Source organism: Cynocephalus volans, chromosome X, assembly GCF_027409185.1.
Source record: "Cynocephalus volans isolate mCynVol1 chromosome X, mCynVol1.pri, whole genome shotgun sequence".
NCBI classification, from domain to species: domain Eukaryota; kingdom Metazoa; phylum Chordata; class Mammalia; order Dermoptera; family Cynocephalidae; genus Cynocephalus; species Cynocephalus volans.
The window spans coordinates 22,974,226-22,994,626 of record NC_084478.1 but is presented as its reverse complement, the minus strand read 5'-3'; the positions used below and the strand labels follow the sequence as shown (position 1 = coordinate 22,994,626).

Here is a 20,401-nt window from a genome sequence, read left to right as displayed (position 1 = left end):
TCCTTGGGTTTATGGTGCTTTCATACAATGTGTTTAATATCTACCCATTCTCTTGGTTTTTCTTAGCAAGAAGGGTGGACGGAAATGTCTGGTTTGCCATTTAATGATAGCAGACAATACTACACATACTATTTTTTTGAAATATGTTTTTGGTTTTAGATGTTTCTCCTTCTATAGACAATTAATAATATTTGTATTAATAATATAAAAATATTTCATGGCAATAACCTACCCAAGCCGTGGAGCTTTTCTATCATAATTTGTTTAATGTACTCCAGTTAAATTTTTTCCTTTGATACTCTACATATTTCCCTAGTTCCCATCATGTACCAGGTATGAATTATATGGTAGAAGTATAGTCTATTAAAATCTAAGAATTAAGAATGGAATATATTGTAGACAGTATGTGTTTTGGTGATTTGTTATTATGCAGGCATAGCAACCAGAATATTACTTATACCACTTTGTATTATGTTCAGTCATTGTGAAGGGGCTAGCATATGATTCCTTTACTTATCTTGGTTTATTTAAAGTTAGGATCATATCACTTTGTGTAAAAAGTTGTATAACCACAACAGTGCAATTACTTTTGGTAAAGGATTTAAAACCCATTAAGTTAAATACACAAATCTTAACCTTATACTTTGATGAATTTTCACATATTTTCCCTCTACGTTTCTACTTACATTTTTGTTTCAAGTGTTATTTGTCTTTTAATGAAATAATAGAAATAAAACACTCTTTAATATTTGTTCATTTTTTTTTTGGAAAAACATATTTTACATGAGAAGTGATTTATATGTAGTATATATAAAAATCAATTAAGTAACAGGAAATATATAAACATAAGTGGAAGTAACAAAATTTTAGGTGTATACATGGGCTTACTATTTAATCGTTTTGGTATTCAAGTAATTATGAAATGATAGTCTCTTTAATAAGTGGAATTAATAAAATGCACTAAGGATATACACAAAAATAATCATGAATTAGCAATTAGTGTATAAAATATGCTGAATACTTAGTGGAAATTAAATAATCAGATGCCCTATTTTTTTCTTGATACAAGATTATGGAAGATGTATAAAATGGTCTTGGATATTTAAAATTAATTTGGTATATTTAGCAAAGTTTTTTTTTTTTTTTTTTGTCGTTTTTTTGTGACCGGCACTCAGCCAGTGAGTGCACTGGTCATTCCTATATAGGATCCGAACCCGCGGCGGGAGCGTCGCCGCGCTCCCAGTGCAGCACTCTACCAAGTGCACCACGGGCTCGGCCATATTTAGCAAAGTTTTAAATTTGCCTAGTCCTTTATATGGTAATTGCCTTTTTACCACTGTGTCTGACAGACCTTGTTAAATGTGTGCATAAAAGTGTGGATACAAAAAGGCAAAACAAATATTTTTTAAATAACATATACTGTGTTAATACAATGAATACTATGTAACTTTTACAACCAGTTAGGTAGATCTAATATACTTGCAAAAGCAATCACAAGGAAATAAAAAGGGAAGCAAACTACTTTATTTCACTCATGTGCATGAGTGTATAAATGTATTACATATGTAAATATTTTTGCATGTATCTTGCTTAAAAATACACCCCACTGCTAATCATGGTTCCTTCTGTGAAGGAATATACAGTTACATTATTTTTTAAAAAATTTTACATTGAGTACATGACAGGTTGATAATTAGTAAGAGAAAAATCAAAGAAATATGATATAAAGGCACATCCCTAGTGATATTTTTGGAGGATCTACTGTTTTCTTTTTTTTCATTTTTTTTTTTCCTGGTAAGATAGTACAGAACAGGTAAGACACTAACATTTAAAGCCAGAAACAGTAAAGTGTTAAAAAAAAGAAATAAGAAAATACATAAAGAATTTATGTAGAAAAAGAATATAATTTAATAGTGAAACATTTAGAAGTAGCTGATCTCTAATTAGTCAGCAAGATCATTAACCTAGTGGCCACAAGTAAAATTGTCACAATGAGTGCCCTTTTATTTGTTCCACTAGGATTAAATATTAAGTATGTTTTTGTGCAGTTTATCATACATTTAGAAGCATCTGTTCCCATGATAATAGAAAAAAATGGTAACAGGAATCTGGGTAGAATGACTTTTGAATTTTGGCTGATGAATACCTAGAAAAAAATGTTTAAATTAAGAACTTGTATGATTTTTGTGCCATTTCTTATGATGTGTGTTAAAAAATTTAAATAAGAATTGCTATTCCTAGAAAAAATATGTTAAGGTTTAACTCTGTGAATTTCAGCGTTTTTGCTAATTTCACTTCAAAATTCTACTGTATTACCTATAGATCGCTTTTTAATAGCCTGAAAACATAATCATTCAATCTGTGAGTAAAGGGGGTTTCATTTTGTTCTTTCCAATGTTTATGCATTTTGTTATTTTTCTTGCATTATTGTCCTGGCTATGTAACCTACCTAAAATTCTGTATGGAACTGGTTATAGTAGGCATTCTTATCTCTATAATCTCAGGGGGAAGGTTTTCAATATTTCACCACTAATTATGATATTTACTTAAGTTTGGTAATTTTTTTAAAAAATTATAACAGAATGGTAAATTTGTCATATGGTTTCCCTGTATCTATTATGATGGTGATATAACTCTCTCCTTTGCTTTATTAAAGTAGTTTCTTTCCAAAATGCTAATCCAGCAATAATTCGTGCTTGCATTCTACCCAGTTTATTCATGATCTTATATCATTGAAGCTTTTGTTTCTGTTTGTCAAACATAAGTCGTTTCTGGTTTATTTGGGGGGGGGGGGCGGGAGGAGATGGGGGGCGGGAGGAGATGTTGGTTGGGCAGTGTGCTTTTGTGAGGAATATAAATATTTGAATTTATTTTCTTATAATGGACTTGTCATTGTGACATAAAATTTATAAAGGTCACATGAAACATCTGGGCAGGGTTTCTACAGTTTTTATAATGTGGAAGAGTTTCTAAAAGATTGTTATTTTATTTTCATCATATAGAAAATTTATGATTTCAGGCATAGAATTCATTTGTATTTCATTTGTAAAAGTATTTTTCAATATAGTGGCAATTTTTTTATGAGCTGCAGGGCAATTGAGATTTCCTAGTTTTGTGATTTGTCGAGCTCTGTTTTTCTTGGAACTTTCTCATTGTGTGTAATATCATATTTTTTAGTATAAATGTTCCTATATAATTATGTATATGCATCCAGGATGTTGTGTGAGGATTTCCTTTACATTGCTGATATAAATTATTCAGATTTTTTTCTTTGATCAGTCTTGCTAGGGACTTATCAATTTTTTTAATCCTTTATGAAAATAAAATTTTTTAGATGATTTGTTCTTTTTAATTTAAAATTAATATCTCTTTCTAATCTTATATTGTTCTACTTGCCTTTGCTTCTGTCTTAGGTTTCCCATCCGTCTGCTTACATTACCCATCTGCTCTTGCTTGTTGTCCACTTTTTCCATTGGAACCCTTAACGTATTAGTTATAGTTATTTAAAATTTCCAGTCTGAGCATTCCAAAATATCTGCCATATCTGGATTTATTTTGATGCTTTTGATGCTGACTCTTCAAACTGTTATTTTATTTTATTTCTGACCTTTTAGCGTGCCTTGTAATGTTTAGTTGAAAGCCCAACATAAGGTATTGGGTATAAGGAACTGAGGTAAATAAGTCTTTAGTGTAAGGTGTTATGTTTTTATCTGGCTGAGTGTTAGACTGCATCTACTGTTAGTTGTAGCTGTAGGTGTCATAGGTCAAAAATTTTTCCAGGGTCCTTGTTTGGACTCCCTGTTGTCTTTTAGTTTCCCTAGAGACTTAAATAAGGTTTGAGATGTGCAGTTCTTTGCATTGTAATACCCTTGGTACTAGCTGCAGCGGTGGCCTTCTGCTCCTGGGCTTTTGCTTCAGCAAGCTGTGACTCTTTATTTTCCTCTCTTCAGTACTTGGGGCAGCGTTTCACACTGTAACATCATCAGTTGTGAAATGGATTAAGAAGAGTTAATTTCCAGTTTGTTCAGCTCTTTTCTTGTTGTGAGGATGAGAGTGACACCTTCCAAGCACCTTACATGTCTCCTAGGAACTAGAGGTTTTGTCTCATTTCTGCCAATTTTTAATATTAAATTACTGCTTTTTGTTCAATACCTTGAGATACATTATCAGATTACAAATATCCAGGATTTCCATTTTGCATTTATTGCTGTAGATGTCCCTTTAGGGCATATACTGGTTCATCTTACTCTTTATAACAGATTCATTGGAATATAATTGTATTTCAATAAAATTTTCAACTTCAAATAATACAAGCTTCATATGTGTGTATGCAAGCGTACTTCAAAAAGTTCAGGAAAACTACAATGAAGAGATTACAGGAATCTTTTCATGAACTTTTGGAAGTACTCTCTCATGTATAAATAAGTATATAGATATGTACACACATACATATGTACATTTATTTGTGAAACCATCAATAAAAGCCAGGCCATGTGTGTATTCATCCCTCTACTTCAGTTTCATTGTGCAATTTTATATTTCCTGCTCCTCCTCCTGCCATAACCCTGTCCTTCTCATATAAGGTGTACCCTGTCTACAAGTGTTTGTGTGATGGATGTTTTTATTTTATTGTATAAACATGAAGACATGGTGTGGCTATTTTAGAAAATTTTAATGTTTTTGCATATTTTTGTGTATTTTATACTCTACATAGATTACTAGCAGTGTATGAGATTTACATTTGTTCTCTATTCTTGTTACCACTTGTTATGGTCATTATTTTAAAATGCAGATAGGTGTTCAGTGCTATATAGTGTCACCCTACTTAGTATCTTGGGTCTTCAATATCCTCCTTTGAGTTAGGACACTATGGGGAGGGAGGGGTATTAAATTTGGAAAATGTCACTGGGACTTTTCATCTTGTGATAATCCTAGATTCACTTGCAAATGTAGAACTGATACAGAGACATCCCAAGAATCCTTTATCCACTTCCAGCCAGTTTTATCATCTTGCAGTGCCATAGTGCAATATTCCGCCCAGGGTATTAACACTGATCCAGCCAGGTTGAAGTATGTTTGAGTCGTCTGAAGCATCTTCGTGTTGCACTTTACAAATCCACCCACATCCCACCACTCCAGCCCCCACCTCCCTGCCATCCCTGATTTCCAGCAACCAATAATCTGTTCATCATATATGTATGTGTGTGTGCATGTGTATACATGAATGATTCATTTCAGCAATGCTGTATAATAGAATAATACTGTATGTCAGCTTGGTATTTCTTTTACTTCACTGCGTAATTTGCTGGAGATTTATGCAGGTTTTTGCATGTATCAGTAGATTGTTCCTTCTTCTTGCTAAATAGTACTTCCTGATATGGCTGTACCACATTTAGTTTAACCATTTACACTTCTATGGACTTCAGGTTGTTTCAGGTTTAGGCAATACAGATAAATCTACTATGTAATTAAGACAAATAAATAAGGAATAGAAGAAAAAAAGAGATAAATAGAGAATAGAATAGTGATTACCAAAGCCCGGGAAAGTGAGTGGATGGGGGGCCCGGGGAAAGGTTGGTAGACCAGTAGAAAGTTAGAAAGTTACAGTTACATAGAAGAATAAGTTCTGGTGCTCTAGGGTGACAATAGCTAATAATATTGTATTGTATATCTCAAGATAGCCAGAAAAGAGGATCTTGAATGTTATATGTACAAAGAAATGATAACTGTTTAGATGATAGATATGCTAATTATTCTGATTAGACATTATAGAATATATGCATGTATTGAAACAAAAAAATGTACCCCATAAATATATACAATGAAAACAATAAACTTAAAAAAATTCAAAATTTAAAAAATTTGCAATGAACATGTATGTTTCCATGTGAACAAAAGTCTTCATTTCTCTTGGATAAATGCCCTAGACTGCAATTGCTGTATTGTATGATATTTGCAAGTTTAGTTTCTTTATTTTTAAAGAACCTAACTGTTTTCCATAATGAGACATTTTACATTCCCACAGCAATGTGTGAGTGATCTGGACTGCCTACAGCCTTCTCAGTCTTTGGTGAGGTCACTATTTGAAAAAAAAAATAGTAAATCTGATATACGTGTAATGATGGCTCACTGTGGTTTTCATTTGCATTTATCTGGTGGTTGTGATGTTGAGCATACTTTCATTTTCTATTTCTTTTTACATTTTTTTTCTTACCACGTTATTGTATTGGTTATGAGATACAGAGCTGATTGTCACCACTTGTGCCCAAGATGCGATGGCCAGTAGCATCCTTTCATTTTCATTTGCAATCTGTACAGCCTCTTTAGTGAAGTTTCTGTTTATGTCTTTTTCTCATTTTCAAATTGTTCCTTTTATACTGTCGAGCTTTGAGAGTTCTTTATATATTCTAGATAGAAGTCTGTTTTGGGCATATGGCATGAAAATATTTTCTTCCAGTCTGCAGTTTGTCTTTTCATGTTTTTAGCACAGGATAAAACTGTTTGAATAGCAAAAGTCTTCAGTTTTCTTGGAGCCTAATTTCTCAGTGTTTCCCTTATGGTTCATGCTTTTGGTATCAAGCCTAAGGATTCTTTCTTTTGCGTTATTCCAGAGATTTCCTTTTCTTATTTAATTACGTTTTACAGTTAAATCTATGATCCATTATGAGTGAATTTCTGTATGAGCTGTGAGGTTTAGATCAAGGTTCATGTATTTGCTTCTGGATATCTTATTGTTCCAGAACTATTTGTTGAAAGATTATGCTTTCCTCTGTTGATTTCCCATTCCAGCTTGATTGGAAATCAGCTGGCCTTGCTGTGGGGACATTTTGGGTTGTCCTTCCATTCTGTTGATCTATATGTTTATCCATTCACCAGTACCTCACTTTGTTGATTGCTGTAGCTATACAATACATTTTGAAATTGAGTGCTGTGATTCCTATAACTTTATTTTTAATTTGAAATTTATCTATTCTCATTTCTTTGCATTTGCATTTTTATTGGAACTATCCTATCTGCATGTAAAAAGAAAAATCTTGTTATGGTTTTGTTAGGAATTTACTAAACCAATATATCAATTTGAGGGAATTGTAATGTTACTGTGTTCAGTCTTCTCATCAACAAACATGGTACGTCTCTGCATTTGTTTAGATCTACTTTGATTATTTTTTATCAGCATCATGAAGTTTTCAGCATATAAGGCCTACTCATGATTCATCTGATTTATACAAAAGTGCTTTATTTTTTCAGCAATCATAAATTTTATTGTATTTTTAAAAGCAGTGTATATTCATTGCTAGTATACATAAATAGAGTTGATTATGTAAGCTTGTCTTGTCCTGCGCCCTTGATGAATTGAGTCATTACTTCTATGAGGTTATTTTTAGGTTCCTTATGATTTTCTATATAAACATCATGCCCTCTGCAAATAGAGCCAATTTTATGTATGCCTATTACACCTTTTTTGTTCCTTTACCACCCTAACTTACCTTCCATCACTGTGTTGCATAAGAGTGAAGAGAGTACACGTTCCCTCCCTGTTTCCTAAGGGGAAAGCATTCAGTTTTTCACAATTAAGCATAATGTTAGCTATGGGTTTTTCTAGATGCTCTTTATAAAGTCTCAAAAGTTTTTCTCTGCTCCTGTTTTCATGAGGGCATTTAAAAAATTATAAACAGGTTTTGATTTTTTGTTAATTGTTTTTCTTCATCCATTGATACAATCATATTCACTTGGTTAGAGGGTGATGTTATCACACCAAGGTTAAGGGTTTGAATCCCCATGCTGGCCAGGCACAGAAAAATAAATAAATAAATTGTTAATACAAAAATTCGGTAAACAAAGAAAGAATTGGGCACATATTATATTCTGCTTTTCCACAAATAAAATATTAGATTTAGATTCCCTAATGAAATAATACATTTCCTTTAAATGGCTTACTGGTTTGCTGTGTTGCTTAGAACATGACATTGTAACGCCAAGGTCAAGGCTTTGGATCCCTGTAACAGCCAGTTGCCAAAAAAAAAAAAATATATATATATATATGTATATCATATATATATATATATATATATATATCTATATTTATATATATATATGATATACATGTGATTTTTATTTTTCTTTAGCCCGTTATTATGGTAGATTACATTCATTGGTTTTCAAATATGGACTCAACCTGGTGTCACTGGAATTAATGCTGCTTGGTCATAGTTTATAATATTTTTATATATGGCTGGATTCTTTTTGCTAATATTTCATTAAGGATTTTGTGTCTATATTCAAGGGATATTAGTCTGTATTTTTTATTTTTCTCTAATGTTTCTCTCTGCTTTTATCAAAGTAAAGGTGGTTTCATTAAATGAATTGAGAAGTGTTTCATTTTTTCTTTATTCATTTTCTATTTCTGTTTTCTGTTTTAAATTTTGAAATGTTGCGTTTGCATCTATTTGAGTGGATATTCTGATTTTCCTTGATAATTCCTCATTGACTCATGGGTTACGTATAAAGTATATTGTTCACATTGCAAAGTTTTGGAGTTTTTCCTTTATGTTTCGGTGGGTTCAGCTTGCTTAGATTGTGATGGGAGAACAAACTCTGTATGATTTCTGTTCTTTTAAATTTGTTGAGATTTGTTTTCTGTCCCAGGATATGTTCCTTCTTGGTGTATGTTTTGTAGAGATTTGAAAAATATGGAATTTTGCTGCTGTTGAGAGAAGTGTTCAATTATTATCAATTAGAACCTGTTGGTTGACAGTGTTGTGGAGATATTCTGTATTATTGCTGAATCTGCCCAGTTGTTCTATGAATTATTGTGAAAGGGGAGCAGTAATCTCTAGATTCTTCTATTTCTCCCATTAGGTCTATCAGTTTAGTTCACATACTTTGCGGATAGGTTATTTAGGGTGTATGCACTTAGGATGGCTGTGTCTAATTACTGAATTAAACTTTCAATCCTTATATAATGCTCTTTGTTTCTGAGAATTTTCTTTGCTCTGAATTCTGTTATCTGACATTAAGATAGCTATTTTCTGCTGGCTTTTGTTTATCATTGGCATGATACATATTTTCTCATCTTTTACTTTCAGTCTGCCTCTATCATTGTATTTAAAGTGTTTTTTGTAGACATCCAATAGTGGAGGAATGTTGTTTTAATCTACTGTGCCAGTGTCTGTCTTGTAAATGTTATGTGTGCACCATTTACATTTATGTTATTATTAATGTGTTATTGCTCTAGTCTGCCATCTATTTATTTTTCTCTTCGTTGTCTCTTTTTTTTTTTCACTGTTTTCCGTTTTCTGCCTTCCTTTAAGCTGTTTTAAAAGTCATTCTTAGTCAGTTCGGGCAGCCATAACCAAATACCGTAGACTAGGTGCCTTACGCAACAGAACTTTACTTCTCAGAGTTCTGGAGGCTGGGAAGCCAAGATGTAAGAGCCACCATGGCTGGATTCTGGTGAGGGCTCTCTTCCTGGCTTGCAGAGAACTGCCTTCTCACTGTTTCAGAAAGAGAAGGAAAGAGAGAGAGAGTACACACTTTCTGGTGCCACTTTTTATAAGCACAAATAATCCCATCATGAGGACCCCACCCTCATGCCCTTATCTAAACGTATCTGCCTGAGGCCCCATCTCCAAATACCATCACATTGGGGGTTAGGACTTCAGCATATTAATTTGGGGGACACACAAACATTCAATCCATAGTACTTATTAATCTCCATCAGGCCGCTTCTGACACCACTCCAGCAAGGAGAGAAGAGGAACTTTATGATTTCCCAGGGAGAATGGTAATCAAGGCTCCCCTTATCCTATCCAGGTACAGATGCATTAACTGAATGTTGTGTGGCATGCTCTTTATTTTTATCCTTCCAGGGTGAATGTCCCAGCTCTCTATTGAGACATCCATGACAACATTGGGGGCAGTTTGAGGTGACTGCTTACAGCCCAGAAAGTGTGAATTCTAGATTCTCAATTGGCCTTTGCTGGCATGCGTGAGGATAGTGTTTGGCTGTCATTATGTGTCTGTTGTCTAAAAGTTTTCAGGCATGGGTGAGGATAGAGTTTGGCTGTAGTCATGTGGCTACTGTCTAAAAGTGTTCCGTAATGTCAGACTGTCCTTTTTCTTGCACTTTGTTTCAGAAAGCAAGCCTTGTTGTTTTTTTGTTTATTTTTTTTGTCACACACTCTGGCATTTCTGGGTTGCCGGAATCTTCAGCTACAGATCTGCGATGTATAAGGCAAAATTAAACCAAACCAAAACAAAATGAAGAAATAGAAACAAACAAACAGCAATAGGGAAAATACGGAAAAATATCGAAAAATACGGAAAATATCATCATGATGTTTAATGGGGTCATAAGCTCCCTAACAAATCTCACATCGTATCTCCACCTGTCCAAGCCTTCTCATGTTTGTTTTATATATAACATCAACATTTTTAGTGTTACCTAGAGCGAAAAATAGGAAAGGTGTGTCTACTCCATTTTCTCACACACAGACATTCAAGAATATTCTTAGACAATGATCTTAAAAAACAGTGGATTTCTTTCTGCCCGTCATTTCTTTAATTTCTTTCAAACTAATTATTTCGTTCATCCCATAAATATTCATTCAGTTCCCATAGTGTCTCTGGTGTGGATTATGTGCTGCATTTTTATTATTGAGAGAGCCCTGTGGGAAAGCAAACAATTAAATGTGGAATATATAATAGCAGATAAATTTTGTGGTAATTTTTTATGTAGTAATAGTAACTAGTATATTAATGTATATTTTTGTGTTACTTTTAGTGGTTTCTCAAGGGATTGATGTTTGAATTCTTTACCTTTTATTTTCTACCTAGAGTTACATAGTATTGCTTCTTGTAGTATACAGTACTGTTGTGCTTTGGCAAAATTTGTTTTAAGTGTAAAATTATTTACATAAATATAATACACAAGTATTAGGTACAATGCAATATATAAAACGTAAGTAAAAGCAATGATGGTTTATGAATGTATGTAATACTATCTATATATGATTCATATGTGTGTATATATATAAATGTATATAGACTTCATATATAATAATTTCAGTAATCAAATAATTATGAACTGATAGAGTTCTTAAAAGTGGGATTAGTATTACCCTTCAAAGGATATACAAAAATAAATTTAAATGGGCAACTGCCTATTAGTTAGGCTCTATACTTAGTATAAATTACCTTAGTATAAATTAACCTTCAGTAATACATAATAATTCACCTTCCAGAACTATCCGTGACACAGCAATAAAGTATGGGCCCCAAAATTCAAAACTATTTTTTGATACATTGTGCCGTGTCTATACTATGAGTACTATGAAGCTTTTAAAACCAAATAGGTGTATGTTAAGTACTTTCAAAAATACATTCTCAAGGTATGTTGCTAATATGGGAAGCAAATTGTAATTTACATAGAGATATGTGTACAATTAGTAAATATATTACTCATGTAAATATATGTATATGTTTACACCAGTTTAATATGCATACTTTATAGCTAATCATAATTACTTCCTAAAACAGTTATGTATCACAGGTTTTGAAACTTTTACACTGAACAGATGTCATACTTATATACATAATAAACTATATATATAATAACATATATAAAAGCACCATGGTGATGACATTTCCTAATTTTTTAAAAACCTGAACTTTGCTTTGTTATGTTAATGTAGTACAGAATGAGATAGGAAGTTAGGCAAAAGTTAGAGGATTCAGAAAAGGAAAAAAAGGAGTTAGAAGGGAAAAATAATAAAAATAAGAACAAATTTAATTGAATTGTAAAGTTGAACTTCCAGTCAGTAAGATCATGAGACGAGGGGCCATTTGTGAAATGGTCACAAAGAATCATCTTTTTATTGTTCCACTAGAATTATACACTGTCAAATGTATAGTAAACTTTCTCATATTTCAGGGTCTCAGTTACCACGATAGCAGAAAAAATGACAACAATAATAAGGGTTAAAACCCTGTCAAGTTTTGTTCGGAAAAAGCAATAAAAATGTGACCTTGTAGTGTAGGGTTTTCTACCATTTCCTATGATGTGTAAAAACAGGTTAGTAACAATTGCTGCTCTTGGAAATATGAGCTAATATTTAACTTTATTTAATCAGACAGTCTTGCTAAATTTACCGATTGATTCCACTGTGTGACCTCAGGGAGAAGTTTCAATATTTCACGACTAAGTTTATTTGCTGCAGTTTTTGTGTTGTGTGTTTTCTGTGATTGGATGCTAAATTTGGCCATATTGTTTCTCTACTGTGATAGTGACAGTGACATAATGTTGCCCTTTGTGTGTTATAGTTGTCTGATACCAAAATTTTTATCTGATTTGAATGTATTCTTGGATATACCCATAATGATTATGGTACATGAATAGTGGAAGTACCCTTGGGTACTGTTTGTCAAACATAAGTTGTGTTTTGGGAGAGGAGTGATTGGGTGTTGGGAAGTGCTAGGGATTTGATGGATGCACACCATTGAATTTCATTTTTCTTATCATTTTGACGTAAAGTTGATATGGTTCTCACAATGCATTTGTGGGTAGCACTTTTACAGTTTCTTTTACGTGGAAAGCCTTGTGCAAATATGATGTTATTTCTTTTACTGTTATATGGATAAGATCATGACTTCAGACACCATGCTGTATGCATTACTGTTCAAGGTTTTGTATAGGCAGGTTTGTGTGTGTGTTTGTGTATGTATATGTATATGTATTTATATATATTTATTTATTTGGATGGGGATGAAGGAAAAGGATGGCTGGATCACATGGTGGGTGAACCTTTATGTTATATCAGAATATGTCAAAGACTTTTGCAAAGTGGTTGTACCATTTTATATCCTACCAACAGTCTCAATTTCTCTGTACTCTTATCAGCACTTGTAATGGCCATTGTTTTTTACTGTGTCTCATCTAATAAGTGTGTGGTGGTATCTCACCATTTATCTAAATTGCATAGGTGTAATCAAGTCATAGTTCTTTCTTTCCCATGCGTGTCCAGTAAATGGAAAAATTAATTAGCATGGGGAGAGACATTTAAGGGTGACTCTTTGGAGCCTGGTCCTCACCGGGTCTAGGTTCACTACAGAGTCTCTGCTGGTGTGGATGACGATGGTGTTTGTCTGGCATAGAGCACTTACTGTCTACAAGCTTTCTGTCTCTTTTATCTGTGACTTTCCTAGTCCTTGGTTTAGAGAGAACAGGCTTTAAAGGCTTTTATTAGCACGTTTCGGTGTTTTCGAGTTGTTGGATTTTTATGCTCCAGGTCTTGGATTTATGAGGCAAAAACAAGACAAAACAAAAGACTGTGGAAACACCACGTTGTTTCCTGAGTTTTGAGGATCCTAGTCAGTCTTCCCTATTTTTTCCACCTTTTTATGTTCACTGTATATAATATCCAGGGATTTAAGTTGGACTTAGGGGAAGAAATAGGGAAAATATTCCATCTTTCTGAAAGCAGACATCAACATCTTTTTTTCTTTTTACCAAATGATCTTTATGAAGAAGCAGTGGATCTTTTTAATTTTTCATTTTTTTTGGCAGTGATTTGCTTAATTTCTTTCATTGTAGTTAATTTATTCCTCCCATAAATATTTCTTCAATTTCAAATGTGAGCCAAGTACAGATGATATGGTATAGTTACACTGTTGAGCTAGAAAGCCTAATGAAAAAACAGACAACTGTATATAGATTATATTATAGAAAATAAATTTTGTGATAATTTGTTATCCTGTGATAGTAACTAGAATATTATGTATACATTTTTGTGGTGTGTTTAGTGATTCCTCAGGGACTGAATGATATTAAATTCTTTACTTTCCTCATCGTCATAGAATTAGGTGGTGTCACGTCCTGAGTATGTACCCTTACTACACTACAATTCTATTTATTTCCTCTTTCCTTTGAGTTCTTGCTTTATAGTTTAGATCAGTAGCAACGTTTATCATTTTTGTTTTAAAGAGGCAAATATCTCTTAAATAAATTTTAAAAAGATGTCTTTTATATTTATCCACTTATTTTCCCCATCCAGTGTTCTTCTCGCCTTCTTGTAGTCCTGTAGTTTTTGGTTTCCATCAGGTGTCATTTCCTTTCAGCCTGAAGAACTTTCTTGCTACTTGTTGAATTCTGTCACCCAAAAGTGTCCTACACCTCCCATTACATCAGAATGTGACCTTATTTGGAAATAGGGTCTTTGCAAGATGTGGTTAAGATAAGGTTGTTAGGATGAGCCCTAATCCGATTTGAATGGTGTCTTTGCAAAAAGGGAAAATTTGGACACAGATGCAGATATGCAGAGAGGAAAGTCTATGTGAAGATACATGCAGGGGGATAACATGTGAAGATGGAGGATTGGGGTGATTCAGCTGCAAGCCAAAGAATGTCAAAGATCGCTGGCAAACACCATGAAACTCAAAAGAAGCAAGGAAGGAGTCTGCTGCAGGTTTCAAACAGAGAGTGGCCTTGCAGACACCATGATTTCACACTTCCAGCCACCAGAAGTATGAGACAAAAAATTCCTGTTTTTTTTTTTTTTTTTTTTTTAAATGCCATCTAATTGTAAGCCTCCTAGTTAGTGGGACTTTATCATGGCAGCCCTAAGAAACTAATACATTCCTGTAGCATTGCTTAAGGTTTGACTAGCAACAAATTTTCTCAGTTTTGCTTATCTGCATGTGACTTACTTCACTTGTAGTTCGGAAGGACAATTTTGTTGGATATAGAATTCTGGTTTTAAAATTCTGTGTCATCTTTCAGCATATGAAAAATAGTGTTTTATTTTCCAAATCTCCGTGGATTGTGTGGACAACGCAGGCAACGTTTAAGTCATCATTTTCAGGTAGGTAGTGTATCTATTAAAGGTTTTGGTGATATACGTTTGTTCAATTTATTAAAATACTTTATTTTTTATAGGGGTGCCAAGTATATAGTTTGCTAATGAACTATTTCAAATCTTCGCTAGCTATGTTGTAAACAAATATGATTCCATTTGTGTAAAAAAGGTTAATTTTTGATCAACAATAGAAAAAGAAAGAAAAACAGAGATAAGCTGCATGAAAACTACCATAACCAAAAGAGGACCAATAGTTTTCTTATTAAAATACATACATGTATCTGTACTGTTCATATACAAATTAAAATATTTTCATCACAAATATAAAATAGCCGAACTTTTTTATTATTATTTCCCATCCTGTGGTAATGTTGATATGAATGTAATAATGTATAACAGCCAATATCTTCTGATAAAGAATAATGAAAAGACACTGTATTAACTATATCAAAACATTTATACCTATCATAATTTTAATAAATACAATGTATTGTAAAAGCAAAGTAATTTATATAAAACAGCATATAGTATGTATGAAAATCTGTTTGGTACAAGGAAGTATATAAAACAAAAAAAAAGTCAGGTGTAGATATTTGTAAATATGTATGTTTTTACCTGTAATGTATAATAATATTGTTTCATAACTTAAATTATGAAACAATAGAAAATGGGATCAATAGTGTGTATCCAATAGTAGATGAATAACAAATATATATGGACAATTTCTACCTTAAGTATGCTTAATACCTTGTGTAAGTTATTTAAGTAACAATATATTCTTTTAAAATCTTGATACCAGCTGATCAAAAGAGGATATAATGGTAATGGGCTTTTGGAGTGTAATTTGTCATGTTCTTTAAAAGTTTATGAATTTACATGCCGTTTGACACAGTAATTCACCTTCTAGGACTGTATCTGACAAAGCTACTCACTCATGTGCATTAGAATATGGGCACAAAAAAGTCAAAACAGGTATTTTTCGATAAATTATGCTGTGTCCATACCAAGAATACTATGAAGCTTCTACAACAAATCAAGTAGATATAAAATACTTAATAGAGGACATCAAAATTCCAATGACATTTTACTCTGAAATGGAAAAAAAAAAAAAAAAAAACTATCCTTACATTTATATGGAATAACAAGGGACCATGCATAGCCAAAGCCATTCTGAGCAAAAAAACTAAAGCTGGAGGCATAACACTACCTGGCTTTAAACTATACTACAAAGCTATAATAACCCAAACAGCATGGTACTGGCATGAAAACAGACACACGGATCAATGGAATAGAATAGAGAATCCAGAAATCAACCCATACACCTACAGCCATCTGATCTTTGACAAAGGCACCAAGTCTATACACTGGCGAAGAGACTGCCTCTTCAGCAAATGGTGCTTGGGTAACTGGATATCCATATGCAGGAGAATGAAACTAGACCCATACATCATACCATATAGAAAAATCAACTCAAAATGGATTAAAGAATTAAATATACACCCTGAAACAATAAAACTTCTTAAAGAAAACAGAGGGGAAACACTCCAGGAAGCAGGACAAGGTACAGACTTCATGAATATAACCCCAAAAGGATGGGTGACCAAAGGAAAAATAAACAAATGAGATTATATCAAACTAAAAAGCTTCTGCTCTGTAAAATAAACAATTAACAGTGTGAAAAGCCAAACAACAGAGTGGGAGAAAATATTTGCAAAATATACATCTGACAGAGGATTAATATTCAGAATATACAAGGACCTCAAACAACGTTACAGCAAAAAAACAAGTAACCCAATTAAAAAATGGGCAAAGGAGCTAAATAGGCCTTTCTCATAGGAAGATATATGAGTGGCCAATAGACACATGAAAAGATGCTCAACATCACGCAGCATTTGGGAAATGCAAATCAAAACCTCACTGAGATACCATCTCACCCCATTAGGATGGCTAATATCCAAAAGACTGTGAATGATAAATGCTGGCAAGGTGACGGAGAAAAAGGGACTCTCATACATTCTTGTTGGGAATGCAAAATGGTGCAGCCTCTACAGAAAATGGTATGGAGGTTCCTCAATCAATTGCAGATAGATCTACCATATGACCCAGCTGTCCCACTGCTGAGAATATTCCCAGAGGAATGGAAATCATCATGTCGAAGGCATCCCTGTACTCCAGTGTTCATTGTAGCACTATTTACAATAGCCAAGAGTTGGAACCAGCTCAAATGTCCATCATCAGATGATGGATATGGAAAAAGTGGTATATCTACACAATGGAATGCTACTCTGCTGTAAAAATAGAGTGAAAGACTGCCATTCTCAACAGCATGGATGGAATTAGAGAAAATTATATAAAGAGAAACAAGTCAGGCACAGAAAAAGAAATACCACATGTTCTCACTTATTTGTGGAAGCGAAAAATATATAAATAAATACACAATCTAATGGGGGTGTAGGGAAGAAGACACAAAAATCCCAATTCCTTGAAATTGTTAAGATAAGAGATTAGATATGAGGTTGATGGGAGGGAGCAGAAGTGGGAAGATGAAGGGAGGATTCGGAAAAGGGACACAAAAAACAATCACATTGTGTATTGATAAAATAAAATGAAATTTTAAAAAATAAAGAAATAAAAATAAAAAATGAACAAAAAAAATGTGGGAAGAATTGATTGCCCTAAAAAACCCAAATCTTCCATTAGTAAATATTGCTCACCATTCCAGTTATTCATATCTCCATGAATTCCTCTCAATAATTTCCTGTGGTTTGCTATGTGATGATCTTGCCCAGCTTTCATTAAAATTTTACTGAGGAGTTTGACAAACTTTAATGCAGTTGTAAATGGTATTTTTAAGAAAATTAATTTAATTTTTTGTTGCTGGTATTAGGAATTGCAGTTAAAATCTGTTTTTAACCAGGCAACCAGTAATGTTGCTATATATTCACTCATTAATTCTAATATGTAACATATAGATTGACGTTACTCTAGAAATATACACATTCAATATGTGAATAAGGGCAGTTTCATTTCTTCCTTTCCAATCCTTATGTATTTCTTTTTCTTTTTCTTGTATTATTGCCCTAAATAAATATTGAGTAGAACTGATGATAGTAGGAATCCTTTTCTCATTCCTGATCACAGAGAAGATGTGCCTATTTCATCACTGATTATGATACTTGCTGCAGCTTTATGGTTTTTTCCTCATCCTAAGTGGGAGATAAGTTGTGTCAATGTTTTGCATCTATTGTAATAATCATAGCATTATTATATATCTCTTTGTTTTATGGAAGTCATTTGATTTCAAAGTGTTAATCCAACAAGAATCAATTCTGGGATAAAATCTAAGGTTTTCATGGTGTATCAGACTTGATATAACTTTGGATTCAGTTTGTTAAACTAACTTTTTTGTTTCATTTGGTCATGAAAGATATAACCCTATCATTTTCATTTTATGTAGTCAGTTCAGTGTAAAGATAAAAGATTTGGAGGCGATGCCTGCTGTTTCTATTCTCTGCAGGGTCTTGTGTAAGATGAGTGTCATGTATTTCTCAACTGCAGGGGAAAATTCACCAATTCCATGACCAGAGCTCGGGACTCACTTGAGGAAGGTTTTCCATCATAAGTGTAATTTATTTAACAAACTTAAGACTATGCAGACCTTCTCAGTTTTGTTTTTCATTAAGGTGGGTTTACTTGGAGTTCTACATTTCATAGAATTTCAAATTTATTGGCATGTAAATGCTTATATTTTGTCTGTTTCCAGATTCTGTAGTGATATTTCTTTTGTAAATAATGTGTTTCTTCCATTTTTGATAAATGGATTCTTTAATCATAAGACAGTGTTCTCTACTTCTAGTACTTTCCTTTCCGGAAAGTCTACTTTGTTTGGCATTACTCTACCAGTTCCGGTTGTCTTATGCTTAATTTTACGTGGTATATCATCATCTGTACTGTTACTTTCAACCTTACTGTGCCTTTCCATGTAATTGCCTCTCATTTAGCATATAATTGGGACTTATTTCTTCTTAATCTGAAAAACTCTGCATTTTAAATGGAATGTTTAGACTTTTAAAAAATTCATGTTTATATTAATATTGTTTGATTTAAAGTTGGCCATTTTGCCAGTCTTTTATTTTTTTATTTATTTTCATCACTTTTTTTTTCTCTATTCCACCTTCCATGTCTACTTTTGGGATAACCGAAAATTTTATTCTTCAATTTAAATTCCTTCATTGGATTTTTATTTGACACATTTTAAAAACACGCCCACCCATTCTATGCCACGTCCTTCTTTCAAGAGTAGGGTTTATGGCCCCTTGTCTGGACTCTGGAGAAAGCTTAGTGCCTCTGGTCACCCATACAATGCGGGCAGTTGTGACATTACACAAATTCCTGGGCTGAAATTCTATCACCCGCCATTACCAACTGCCACCAGCGGAGGGCGCCGTCGTGGCCCTCGCGCCGGGTGCTCTTCACGGATTCCCGAGATTCTCATTTACATCACGGGTCACTTCCAGCAGCCAGAAGGACTTCAGGTAACAACGCAAAGTACAGGTTGTCCCGCCACAGATTGTCTCAGGTTTGATTATGTGGCCATGTCCTATTTAACTCTCAGTTTGAAAGGATAATGTTGCCTCATGTAGAATTCTGTGCTGACTGTTTTATTTTTTCTTTCAGCACTGGGAAGATTCTGCTCGGTTTTCTCCGGTTCTGCATGGATTCTGTCTAGAAGGACGCCGTCTTTCCAATCGTCCCTCTGGGATAGGTAATGTATCTTTATTTCTCAGACGTTTTCACTTGGTATACATTTGCTCACTTCACTGATATTCTGTATATTTCATATAGATGCCTAACATATAGTTTAATTAAAAAAAATCAAATATTCCAATACCTATGGTGTCAATCTGAGGATTCCATTTATGTAAATGAAAAGAAAACATATTTTGACTGACAATCACTACAAAACACAGCAAAGGAAAGGAAAAGCTCCCATGGAGAAACATCTAATTTTTATTTAAGTATATAAATATCTACAAATTATATACAAAATAAAATAATTTAAGCACATTCCCAAGAAAAACCTAAAAGTTGTTTTTATAATTGCTCATGTGTTGCTGATATTGACATGCATGAGGAAATGCGTGGGAAGGAATGAAAACTTTTTGTAAAGAATAATAAAGTGGCACTTGTATTACCTATAGCAAAATATTTGCTTTGTCAAATCATATTCCGTGTCTGAAATAGATTAAATATAGCACACATAGGAGTTGATTCAGTAACAGGCAAAAATATAGAACATAAGTGACAGTGAGAAGAGTATATGCACAAGTTCAATATATAAAATGTTTGGGATTTAAAATATTTTTAAATTATTAACTAAAAATGTAGTTCTAAGATACTTCAATTTACAGAAAATAAGCATAAATTTTAATTAACTCTTAAAATATGCTTAATAATTAGTACAAATTAAATAAATTACAAGATGTTTCTTTACCTCGATAACAGATAATCGAGGGAGTATAAAATGGTACTGTGGTTTTTGAAATTAA

At 33.2% G+C, this 20,401-nt stretch overlaps 1 protein-coding gene across 8 annotated transcripts in view; it reads left to right on the top strand.

Moving 5' to 3' along the window:
• LOC134367693 (uncharacterized) overlaps positions 1-20,401 on the top strand; it is a 311,105-nt gene that overhangs the window by 34,987 nt on the left and 255,717 nt on the right. For 7 of the 8 annotated variants that reach the window (XR_010022435.1, XR_010022434.1, XM_063084434.1 and 4 more), the window contains one exon: positions 19,530-19,617. The gene's annotated coding sequence lies outside the window, so the exon portion shown is untranslated. Of the gene's footprint in view, positions 1-14,776; positions 14,859-19,529; positions 19,618-20,401 lie in introns of all 8 variants that reach the window. The other variant, XM_063084431.1, reaches the window with a different exon arrangement.